The 10,912-nt window shown below is 39.7% G+C and overlaps 1 pseudogene; it reads left to right on the top strand.

Annotated features, from left to right (window-relative positions):
* Positions 1–3,991: 3,991 nt before the first annotated feature.
* On the top strand, positions 3,992–9,914 carry LOC116748548 (annotated as a pseudogene).
* Positions 9,915–10,912: the final 998 nt, after the last annotated feature.

Here is a 10,912-nt window from a genome sequence, read left to right as displayed (position 1 = left end):
ACATTGGGCTTCCCTGTTGGCGCAGTGGTTGAGAGTCCGCCTGCCGCTGCAGGGGACACGGGTTCGTGCTCCAGTCTGGGAAGATCCCACGTGTGGCGGAGGGGCTGGGCCCGTGAGCCATGGCCGCTGAGCCTGCGCATCCGGAGCCTGTGCTCCGCAACGGGAGAGGCCACAACAGAGAGAGGCCCGCGTACTGCAAAAAAAAAAAAAAAAAATCAGCCACATTAATTTTGAAATTCAGGGAAGACTGACCTCAGGGTAAAAAATATTTATGTAGACTTTTAATTGAGATACAGCAAAAGGCCCCAATCATTGGTGAACAGTTTGATGCTTTTTCACATAGTGAACACAGATGTGTAAGCAGCACTCACATCAAGAAACAGAACTGAGTTGCCACATGATCCAGCAATCCCACTCCTGGGCCTATATCTGGAGAAAACTATAATTTGAAGAGATATGTGTACCCCAGTGTTCGTAACAGCACTACTTACAATAGCCAAGACATGGAAGCAACTTAAATGTGCATCGACAGATGAATGGATAAAGAAGATGTAGAATATATACACACTGAAATGCTACTCAGCCATAAAAAAGAATGAAATAATGCCATTTGCAGCAACATGGATGGACCTAGAGATTATCATACTAGGTGCCAGAATGAGAAAGACAAATACCATATATCACTTACATGTGGAATCTAAAGTATGACACAAGTGAACTTATTTACAAAACAGAAACAGACTCACAGACATAGAGAACAAACTTATGGTTACCGAAGGGGAAGCGGGGAGGAGGGATAAATTAGGAGTTTGGGATTAGCAGATACAAACTGCTATATGTAATATAGATGAACAACAAAGTCCTACTGTATAACACAGGGAACTACACTCAATATACTGTAATAAACCATAATGAAAAGAATATGAAAAAGAACATGTATATATGTATATGCACAACTGAATCACTCTGTTGTATACCAGAAACTAACACAACATTGTAAATCGGCTATACTTCAATTAAAAAAAAAAAATTAACAGAACTTAACCAGCACACTTCACCTCTTCCAGCCACCTCCTTCCCCCAGGTGGTAACACAACATGTGCTCTTTTGGTTTGAATTCTTTATAAAACTTACTGTGCTTACAAGCACTGTGCTTCACCTAACTTCCTAATTGTTCCCTGAAACTCCTTAACATCTTTACGTTTCATGTGTATTACATTTCATTACTTGTCAAAATGGTGTGATAACTGAATGTGTGCCCAATATTATTTAACAATTCAATACTGTGTTTTGGCTTGTTTATTTGTTTTGCTTTTAAAAGTCAGTACTTATGCAGAGAGTATTGCATTGTCAGAATAAAATGGAAGTCTGAGGTTCTTGCCTCAAATAAGCCCTTAATCATCTGTATGACCTTGAATAAGTTACTTCCCATTTCCGTCCTTGATCATCTCCTCAGAAAAGTCAGTGTAGAAATATATAATCCCCAAGATTCTTTCCATCCTGAAACCCTCTGCTGTTGAGCCATTCACACTAATTTCATGTCATCATACTTTTGTATCTTTCTTTAAAAAGAAAGCCAAATAAATATTCTGTAAGTCCTTTCTTCTCAAAGGGATGACTATTCTAGAAAAAGAAAATCTTGCAGTAACATTAGAATATTCGCAAACTGCAATGTTTAAGATGTGACTGTTTGCCTGTTTGTTGTCCAATGAACAAGTGTCAATTGGCTGCTGGGTGACAGCAAAATAAAAATGCTAATAATCTGGGCAAATGTGGCAGTGTCATTGTAATGACTGAATATGTCCCTCCTTGGAGTGGTTTCCCTTCTGAGTTCAGCAGAATAGACCGGGGAGAGGAAGCAGTTTGAGACACTGCCACTGTGGCATCTTCTGGAGGCAAGGACAGGATTGTCACAGCTTCTGTTGCGCTCTGGGCAATTGAAATTTAAACAGAGAGGAGGTTAAAGACTGGATTTTAAAACAAATATTTCATTTCCAAGTGCTAGTGTCTCATCGCTTCTTGTTTGCTGTATTCTCCCGTCAGATAAGTGGGCTTGGAAAGCACCTTAATTAGAATTGAGGATTATGCCGGGCCAGAAGGTACTGGACAGCAGGCCTTTTGGCGGGAACCAAAAATACAGCCCAGACTCATCAGAACACTGGGCAGACTTGAGGGTTTTACTGGAAAATAGACTTTAAGTAGCACAAATTTCTCCTGTATCGTTCTCCTCCTTCCAAAATCTATTAATAATTTCCCCCTTCTTTAACATCTCAAGGAAAAAGAATAATAACTAGTTTTTTTTTTCCCAAGAAGAAATTCAAATACCTGAGAAGACAGCATAAATATCCCATGATTACAGAGGGAGTAATTTAGAGCAACAGAAGGAAATATTTGTCAGCTGATTGCAAAATATTGGAGTTGTTGGTATCTCAGATTGTCATTTAGAATTTTCTATAAATCTAGGTATTTCTCCCATTAGCACTATAACTGGTCATTAATAAAGTTTTACTACCATGTCTATCTTCCTTATTAACAGATATGCTCCATGATAGAAGGACCAGGTCTCTCTTATTCTCTACTATATTCCCAGCATCTTTGATGACACATGTTCTCTTCCCCCTGGTGGCACTCCATACTTTTCTAACTAATGATTTATACTTGTTGATACTAATCGTACAGAGATAAAAGAAAATACACTATAATTTTCTGAGCAACAGCTTGCTCTTGTGGTTGAATGAATAAACGTGTTTTAGAGGGACAATGCCTGAGGATATTCTATTGAGGGACTTTCTTGGATGAACCAAAATATGTAGTTGACACCTCCTTTTAGGACTACTCTGAAAACTATCTTTGAAAAATAAGCACTAGGTTCTGCTTCCATGTTACCAATGTACTTTGGCTGTCTTGCTCTTACGTTGAACAATAAAAGTTTCCAAGGTCTCGATATATTTATTAGTTGTTGGCTCTGGGTAAGAATTATTAATGAGGGAAGTGAGAGTTGGAAAGGAAGCAGTAAGGTGAATTAGGCTTCATAACGGCAGTGATGGCTTGGGGAAACAAAAGAAAGGTGAGTCAAAACACTGGGGGCTTAGACTGACTTCCTGTCAATTTGGGGAGAAAGGAACCAAGATGTAGATGAGGGTCTGCTGGCTGCATGTCAGAGAGTTCTTCCGGTCCTTAATCTGATTTGGTCCATGGTAGGTGATTCTGAATAGAGAAGGAAGGGATTCATCAGAGAAACAGCAGTGAGTATTTTGACCCTAATGGGTTTACATATCCTTCCTTCCACCTTCCCTCCCCTCCTCCCTTCCTTCCTTCTTCCTTTCCATTCTTTCCTTCCTTCCTTCATTCTTTCTCTTCTTCCTTCCTTCCCTTCTTTCTTCCACCTTTCCTTCCTTCCTTCCTTCTTTCCCTCTTTCCTTCCTTGTTTCCCTCCTTCCTTCCTCCCTTTTCCCTTCTCCCTCTACCTCATCACACCCATATCATTTACATTTTTCCTTGTTTCCATGTAAAGCTGGACATTAAGTCCATGAAGGAAGGAACCATTCTATATGTAGCTCTAGCACCTACACCAGACCCTGACGTAGAAAAGAACTCAGTACTATTAGGTGGGTGGGTGAATTCCACAGAAAGCAAGGTGGCTATTCAATTTGATAGAGAAACTAAATCTCGGGGGCAAAGTTCATCCCATCTTATGTTAAAAGCAAAGAAGCTCATTAGTAATAGCTACTTCCCCCCCCCGGGTATATAAACTTTCCTAAAACCTACAAAGTATGAACAAGTTAGTCTTGTTTTCTCTAGTCCTAGTCTTAATGGCATGATTGCTCCTTAGGTTGGAGAGACATCCAACATTAGGGATGAAGAGGAACCATGTTCCCAATGGCTTCTTCCTTACATGGAAAGGTACAAAAAAGACAGGTTACTACTCAGACCACTACAGTAAGCTCCCTACATACGAATCTCCAAGTTGCAAACTTTCAAAGATGCGAACATGTGTTCGCATATCCAATCACGTAAGTTAGTTCATGTGTCTGGCATACATTGTCACATGTGGGCATCTTGTACAAGTGGTTGTGCTTTTCTGTACTTTACTGTACCATACTGTATAGAGTACAGTAGTACAGTATCTTTATTTCAGGCCCAGGATGTCGGAATCAAGCGTAAAAGCAGCAGTGATGTAGCTGGTACTGCTAGGAAGCACTAGCTGTTGTACTGCACTACTATACTTTTCAAGGTACTGTACTGTAACATTAAAAATGTTTTCTTTATTTTGTGGGTTTGTTTGTTTTTTATGTATTATCTGTGTGGAAAGTATTATAAGCCTATTACAGTAAAGTACTATATAGCCGGTTGTGTTAGTTGGGTACCTAGGCTAACTTTGTTGGACTTAACGAACAAATTGGACTTACGAACATACACTTGGAATGGAACTCGTTCGTATGTAGGGGACTTACTTCATGCAAATACACTGCGGAAGTAACATGTTAAACAATTTCTCTTAAAATATGAGTGGGAAGAGGCTCTTCCTACCTCAAGCTTTCAGTGGTTGACTCCTTGGCCAAGGTTTAGCATTTAAGCAAAATAATTGTTTACTTACCACTGACCTTCCAATTCCTTCCAAAAGAAGAGAGTAATTTAACAAAGCAAAAGTGGGTCTGCCTCTCCAGGTTGCTAATGCCTCTCTTGACCGAGGATACACACGAGACCTAAACTGAACGGTCCCTGATAACTACCCCAGTTGATTTTATCAACATTGGCTTGATGGGCTTTTAGCAAAAGGGGCACCATGAATGTCAATGTCAAACCCCCTTTTCTTTTTTCAAATTTTCCTCTAACTCATATTAGTACAGCCTTTGCTGCCTTTGGGTCGAAGGGCTAAGAGAATTCAGACAGTGATAATTGGTCAGTGTAGTTTGTATTTCTGGATAAAATATTGTTTCTAGAAAAACATTTTCAAACCTTAGGCTAATATTTTGCTAATGCCATGAGGCTTATAACACATCAGAGAATATCCACACCTCATTATGTCTAGTTGTCTCAGAGTTTTAAAAATAAAATTCATAATTAACAGTTTTGACTATTTTCAATTTTCAGTCCCTACTGTATTTCTTACAAAGAAACTTTCAGTTCTGTGCCTGAAACCAGGTGATGGAATCCGTTGACCATTTAAGCACCTACTATTAAACAGCAATGACTTATGCCCATTCCAGTCTTGAAAGGGAAATGGGACAGAGGGTATAAGACAAGAGCAAATTCATAAAATTCATAAAAAAGAGGGAGGCAATACTAAAATCAACTTGGTTATGGACTTTTCAGGTAAGATAATGAATTTGTCCCATAATCAATGAGACGTCATTTTTATTACTCTAACTCCATGAATTTCAAACCCCACCTAGCCTTATAGGCATCTCAATATCCCAGTAAGCTAGGACCTGGATGGTTGTCACTAAAATGTTCTCCTTTTAAGCTAGATATATTTTTCTGCCTCGAAGAGAAAAGTTAAAAAAAAAAAAACACGTTTAAAGAAAATCTAAAGACTGAGAAAAAAAGAAATCTAATAAATGTGTGACTGTAGTTTCAAGGGAACAAAACATTGACAAAAAAGGACTGTTGATTCCTGACACAACGTAAAGCAGGTCCTCCTTCCCAGTTGTGAAAAGGATGCTGTGACTGACTGTAGCTGAGTGCATGCTGCTTAGGAGGTCTCTGTCTGAATCTATTATTGACAGCAGAGCTAGAGCAGATACCATTATGCCCCGCCCAGCCCACTAAGCCCTCTCCATTATGGGATATACCAATGGAATTCTACCCAAGCAGCTACCCAAGCATCTACACCCAGTATCCTTCCCAGGGCTTTCTCTTAGGAAGAGTTCTGGGGATTGAAGTAGTTTAATGTCAATGAGGAATGGAAATTAGTGTATAAATACCCCAGTTTCCTCACCCATCTCCCAAATTCCCCTGGCAAGGTGGAGCTCCAGTTGTTGGCAGCAGTTACTTACTCATGAATGCACCTCATTGGCTTCTTTCTCCGTATTCTCCACCCCACTTCCCCTCTACTCTACTGGTGCTTCTTGGAAAACCACTTGCTCCTTGTCTCAGAGAGAACTGAGCCCGAGACAGTGAAGATAGTCAAAGAAAATGACCAAGTTGCCCTCTCCACTTTCATAATAATACTTCTGATTCCTTACTTAGTGAGCTCTTGGCCTGAGTAAACATGACCCCACACAGCCCCAAGATGATTGTAACAGACTGAGTTGACTTCTTCTGCCATCAGCTCTCCTAGCCAGCTTTTGATGTCATAGATGTAACACTTCACACAGCTCTATGATGATGGCAGAATCATACAGTCACATTTTTCCTCTTACCCTCTTCCTGTATCATTTTGGTTTGTTTTGTTTCCAGTGGAGGTTAATTAGGGGCTAGGAAGTATAGAGAAAGCTTCATGAGCACAAAAATATATTCAATATATAACTGGCTACATTGATTAATCAATATATAACTTTTGTGTCAATAGAAATGGTGCTATAGACTGAACGTTTTATGTCTCCCCCACCAAATTCATATGTTGAAATCTAACTCCCAAGGTGATGGTATTAGGAGGTGGGGCCTTTGGAAGGTGATTAGGTCATGAAGGTGGAGCCTGCCTGAGTAGGATTATTGCCCTTAAAAAGGAGCCCCCAGAGAGATTCCCCAACCCTTTCTGATATCAGAGGACACAGTAAAAGACATTGTCCATGAACTAGGAAGTGGGCTCTCACCAGACACCAAACCTGCCAGTGTCTTGTTCTTGGTCTTCTTAGCCTCCAGATCTCTAAATAAATAGATGTTTGTTATTATTAAACCATCCAATTTATGATATTTTTTATAGCAGCTCGATGGACTCAAACAAATGACAAACTTTATGAGATATATTAGAAGTATAATACATGATCTCTGTCTTCAGTGAGCCAGAAATCTGAGGTAAAGGAAAAAAAAAAAAAACTAAATGGACGGCATACAAGGAGTGTGCTGTGAGGAACAGACTGTCTCACTGGCCCTTAGCTATGTTCCCACAGGCCACTCTTGTTCCCCAAGACAGTCAACGATGCTAACTGTTAAAATCATATATAATCTTATTTTTACTAATTTATGGAAAGTATTGTGCTATTGGATAGAATTTTCTTATTTTTAGGTTTTGTTCTCATTTATTTTTTTCTAGTACATTTGGTACCTAGTACTACTCGACCATTCTAGACTTAGCCAACCATGTGAAGCTCTGGGGACAGGCATTTTCAAGGCAGAAGGTAGAGCAAGTGGAAAAGAACTAGAGCATCACTGAGCTTGAGATGTTTTATGACCATGAGGAAGAACTCCATATCTAAAGCTTGATGAGCAATGGAGGAATATCCAGAAATGAGATCAAGGAGAAAAACAGTGCTCCTCAAAAGTGTGGTCCCCAGCTTGGTGCTGATCCAAGCAGTGTTTGTTCCTGGTCCATTATAAACATTACTGCAGGAATTATGAGTAAGGGGACTTCCTTGGTGTTGCAGTGGTTAAGACACTGTGCTCCCAATGAAGGGAGCCTGGGTTTGATTCCTGGTCAGGAAACTAGATCCCACATGCATGCCACAAATAAGAGTTCACATGCCACAACTAAGGAGCCAGTGAGCCGCAAATAAGGAGCCAGCCTGCCACAACTAAGACCCAGCATAACCAAATAAATAAAATTTTGAAAAAACAGAATTATGAGTAAGCACTTAGAAACTTTACATTTGACAGAAGATATTACATTCACTGAATCTAAATTCACAGTTTCCAAATTATGTCCTGGGGGGCAGGGAGGCACAGGGAAGGGAGTCAGCCACAGGGCACCATGGGATATTTCAAAATTTCAAGGAAATCACAGAAATACTCAACATCTAGTGGGACACGTGCAAGGTCAGGGTCAATGTTCCCAACTAATTGGAGCTATGTTTCTTTTGGTGGTGTCATATCTTTGCGAAGCTGGGTTTTCAACAGCTGTGATATAAAGCAAGCACTGTGCAGAATCAGTGTGGAACACTCAGTGAGACTGATGGTGATGTCAACTTGATCTCAAGGTTTGTGGAGCTGGGCAAGTGTCCAACAGGCACACACATCCCACTGGTAAGTGATGAGGATTATTTCAGAATCAAACACAAATATGCTTTTTTTCTGTCAAAATTATGTGTATTACTATTTTTCAACCTGGCCCTACCCCTTATCATTAATCTGATTGAAGAACTGTTCATAGTTATATCAACTTTCTCATGGTCAAAGCTCACTATTATCCTAATAGGAACCAATATTGTAATTACAGCCCTATACTCCGTGTATATACTAATCACAACACAATGTAGCAAATATAAACACTATATCAATAACATTATGCCCTCCTTCACAGGAGAACACACCCTATAGCCCTCCATATCCTTCCACTTCTACTCCTGTCACTAAACCCCAGAGTCATCCTGGGTCCCCTATACTGCAAATATAGTTTTAAAAAAACACTAGATTGTGGATCTAGCAACAGAAGACGAAGATTTCTTATTTACTGAGAAAGTATCACAAGAACTGCTAATTCATGCCCCCATACCTAATAGTGTGGCTTTTTCAAACTTTTAAAGGATGGTAGTTATCCATTGGTCTGAGGAACCAAAAAATTGGTTCAACTCCAAATAAAAGTAATAAACCTATTCTCTTATTTTGCCCTAATCACATTACTAGTACTAATTATCCCAATCATGATAACTAGTACAAACTTCTACAAAAATGATAAATACACATCATATGTAAAAAATACCATCTCCTGTGCTTTCATTACCAGTCTAATCCAACAATAATATTCCTTCACACAGGCCAAGAAATATTCATTTCAAACTGACACTGAAATACTGCCCAAACCCTTAAATTGACACTTAGCTTCAAAATAGATTATTTCTCAATTATATTCGTACCGGTGACATTGTTCATCACATGATCCATTATAGAATTCTCAATATGATACATACATTCAGATCCTTGTATCATCCAATTCTTCAAGTATTTACTCCTCTTCTTCATCACCATACTAATCCTTGTTACAGCCAACAACCTCTTCCAACTTTTTATTGGATTAGAAGGGGTAGGAATCATCTCTTTCCTGCTCATCGGATGATGACGTGGACCAGCAGATGCAAACACAGCTGCTCTTCAAGCAATCTTATATAACTGCATCGGAGATGTCGGATTCATTATATCAATGGCATGGTTCTTATCTAACACAAATACATGAGATCTGCAACAAATTTTCATACTCGACCGAAATCCTTTAAACATCCCTCTCACAGGACTTGTACTAGTCACAGCTGGAAAATCAGCTCAATTTGGACTTCACCTCTGGCTCCCCTCAGCAATAGAAGGTCCTACTCCACTCAAGCACAATAGTTGTAGTGGGAATTTTCCCACTTATCCGATTTTACCCTTTAACAGAAAACAACAAACTCATTCAAACAATAATGCTTTGCCTAGGAGCCCTTACCACCCTGTTCACAGCCATATGCGCTCTTACCCAAAATGACATTAAAAAAATAATCGTCTTCTCTACCTCAAGCCAATCACGTCTAATGATAGTAACAATCGGTGTCAACCAACCTCATCTAGCATTTTTACATATTTGCACACACGCTTTCTTTAAAGCCATATTATTCATATGCTCTGGATCCATTATCCACAACCTAAACAACGAGCAGGACATTCGAAAAATAGGAGGCTTATTCAAGACCTTACCCTTCACTGCAACAGCCTTTATCATTGGATGCCTAACACTAACAGGAATACCTTTTCTCACCCGGTTTTACTCTAAAGACCTAATTATCGAGACTGCCACCACATCTTATACCAACCTATCAATAACTCTAACCACTACCTCCTTCTGAGTTGTCAGGACATCTATTCAAATTCGGATTTAATTGGTCAATAATGCAACCTGGGCACCGGGACTTTCATAGCTCCTCAGTGACTGCAATGCACAGGGGAAGAGGAACACTCCTAAAGTGTGTCTAGGCTAGAGACAGGAAACACTATAGACCAAGACTATTTTGGAATCCCAGCTCAGAAAAAGTCCTGCTCTGACAGAAATCTGCTTCTGTAGCAGATGAGGGACTCAAGCAGTGAGAGCCTGGGTGCAGGACCATGATGGGAAATTCTGCCGCCACATGTCACAGGGAGACACCCTAGAATCTACCATAGAGCTGTTCCATGTGTGTGTCTGTGTGCTGCAGCCTTGTCACCCACTGTGAACTCATCAGAAATGCACAATCTCAGACCCCACCCCAGACCCATTAAATCAGAACCTACATTTTAACAAGATTTTGAGGTGATTCATATGCATGTTGAAGTGGGAAAAGAATGGGTTTATAAGCAACGAGCTGATTTTATGAGGCAAACCCTTATGTACCAATCAAGGTAGAGTCTCTGAAGGAGACAGCCTGCTCTTTTCACCTTAGTACCTGCATCCTCCCACTCTCTCCCCCTTCTTAATGATCAGAGGAAGAAGAGTGGTCTCTCTTTGAAAGTCTTCCCTGACCCCTTTACACGGATTTCGGGGTTTCTTTAACATTGCAATTTCCATAGTAAAGTTTCATAACACCTATTTTGTTGTGTGTTTCATTGTCTCTATGTGGGCAAAGACTGTGTCCATCTTTCTCACTATTTCATCTGATCACTAAGCACAGTTTCTTGTACATACTAATGACAATATTTAATGTCAAAGTTGACATTTATTTTGTATTTATTATGTGGCTGACACTCTTCTAAATATATTATGTAAATTAACTCACTTAATTTCACAACTAGCCCTTGATGAGTCACCAGTATTATCCCCATTTAGGGAAGGGTAAACTGAGGCACAGAGAGGCTAAGTGACATGTACAAA

This window comes from Phocoena sinus, chromosome 2, assembly GCF_008692025.1.
Source record: "Phocoena sinus isolate mPhoSin1 chromosome 2, mPhoSin1.pri, whole genome shotgun sequence".
NCBI classification, from domain to species: Eukaryota; Metazoa; Chordata; class Mammalia; order Artiodactyla; family Phocoenidae; genus Phocoena; species Phocoena sinus.
This window is presented reverse-complemented; position numbering and strand designations above follow the sequence as displayed.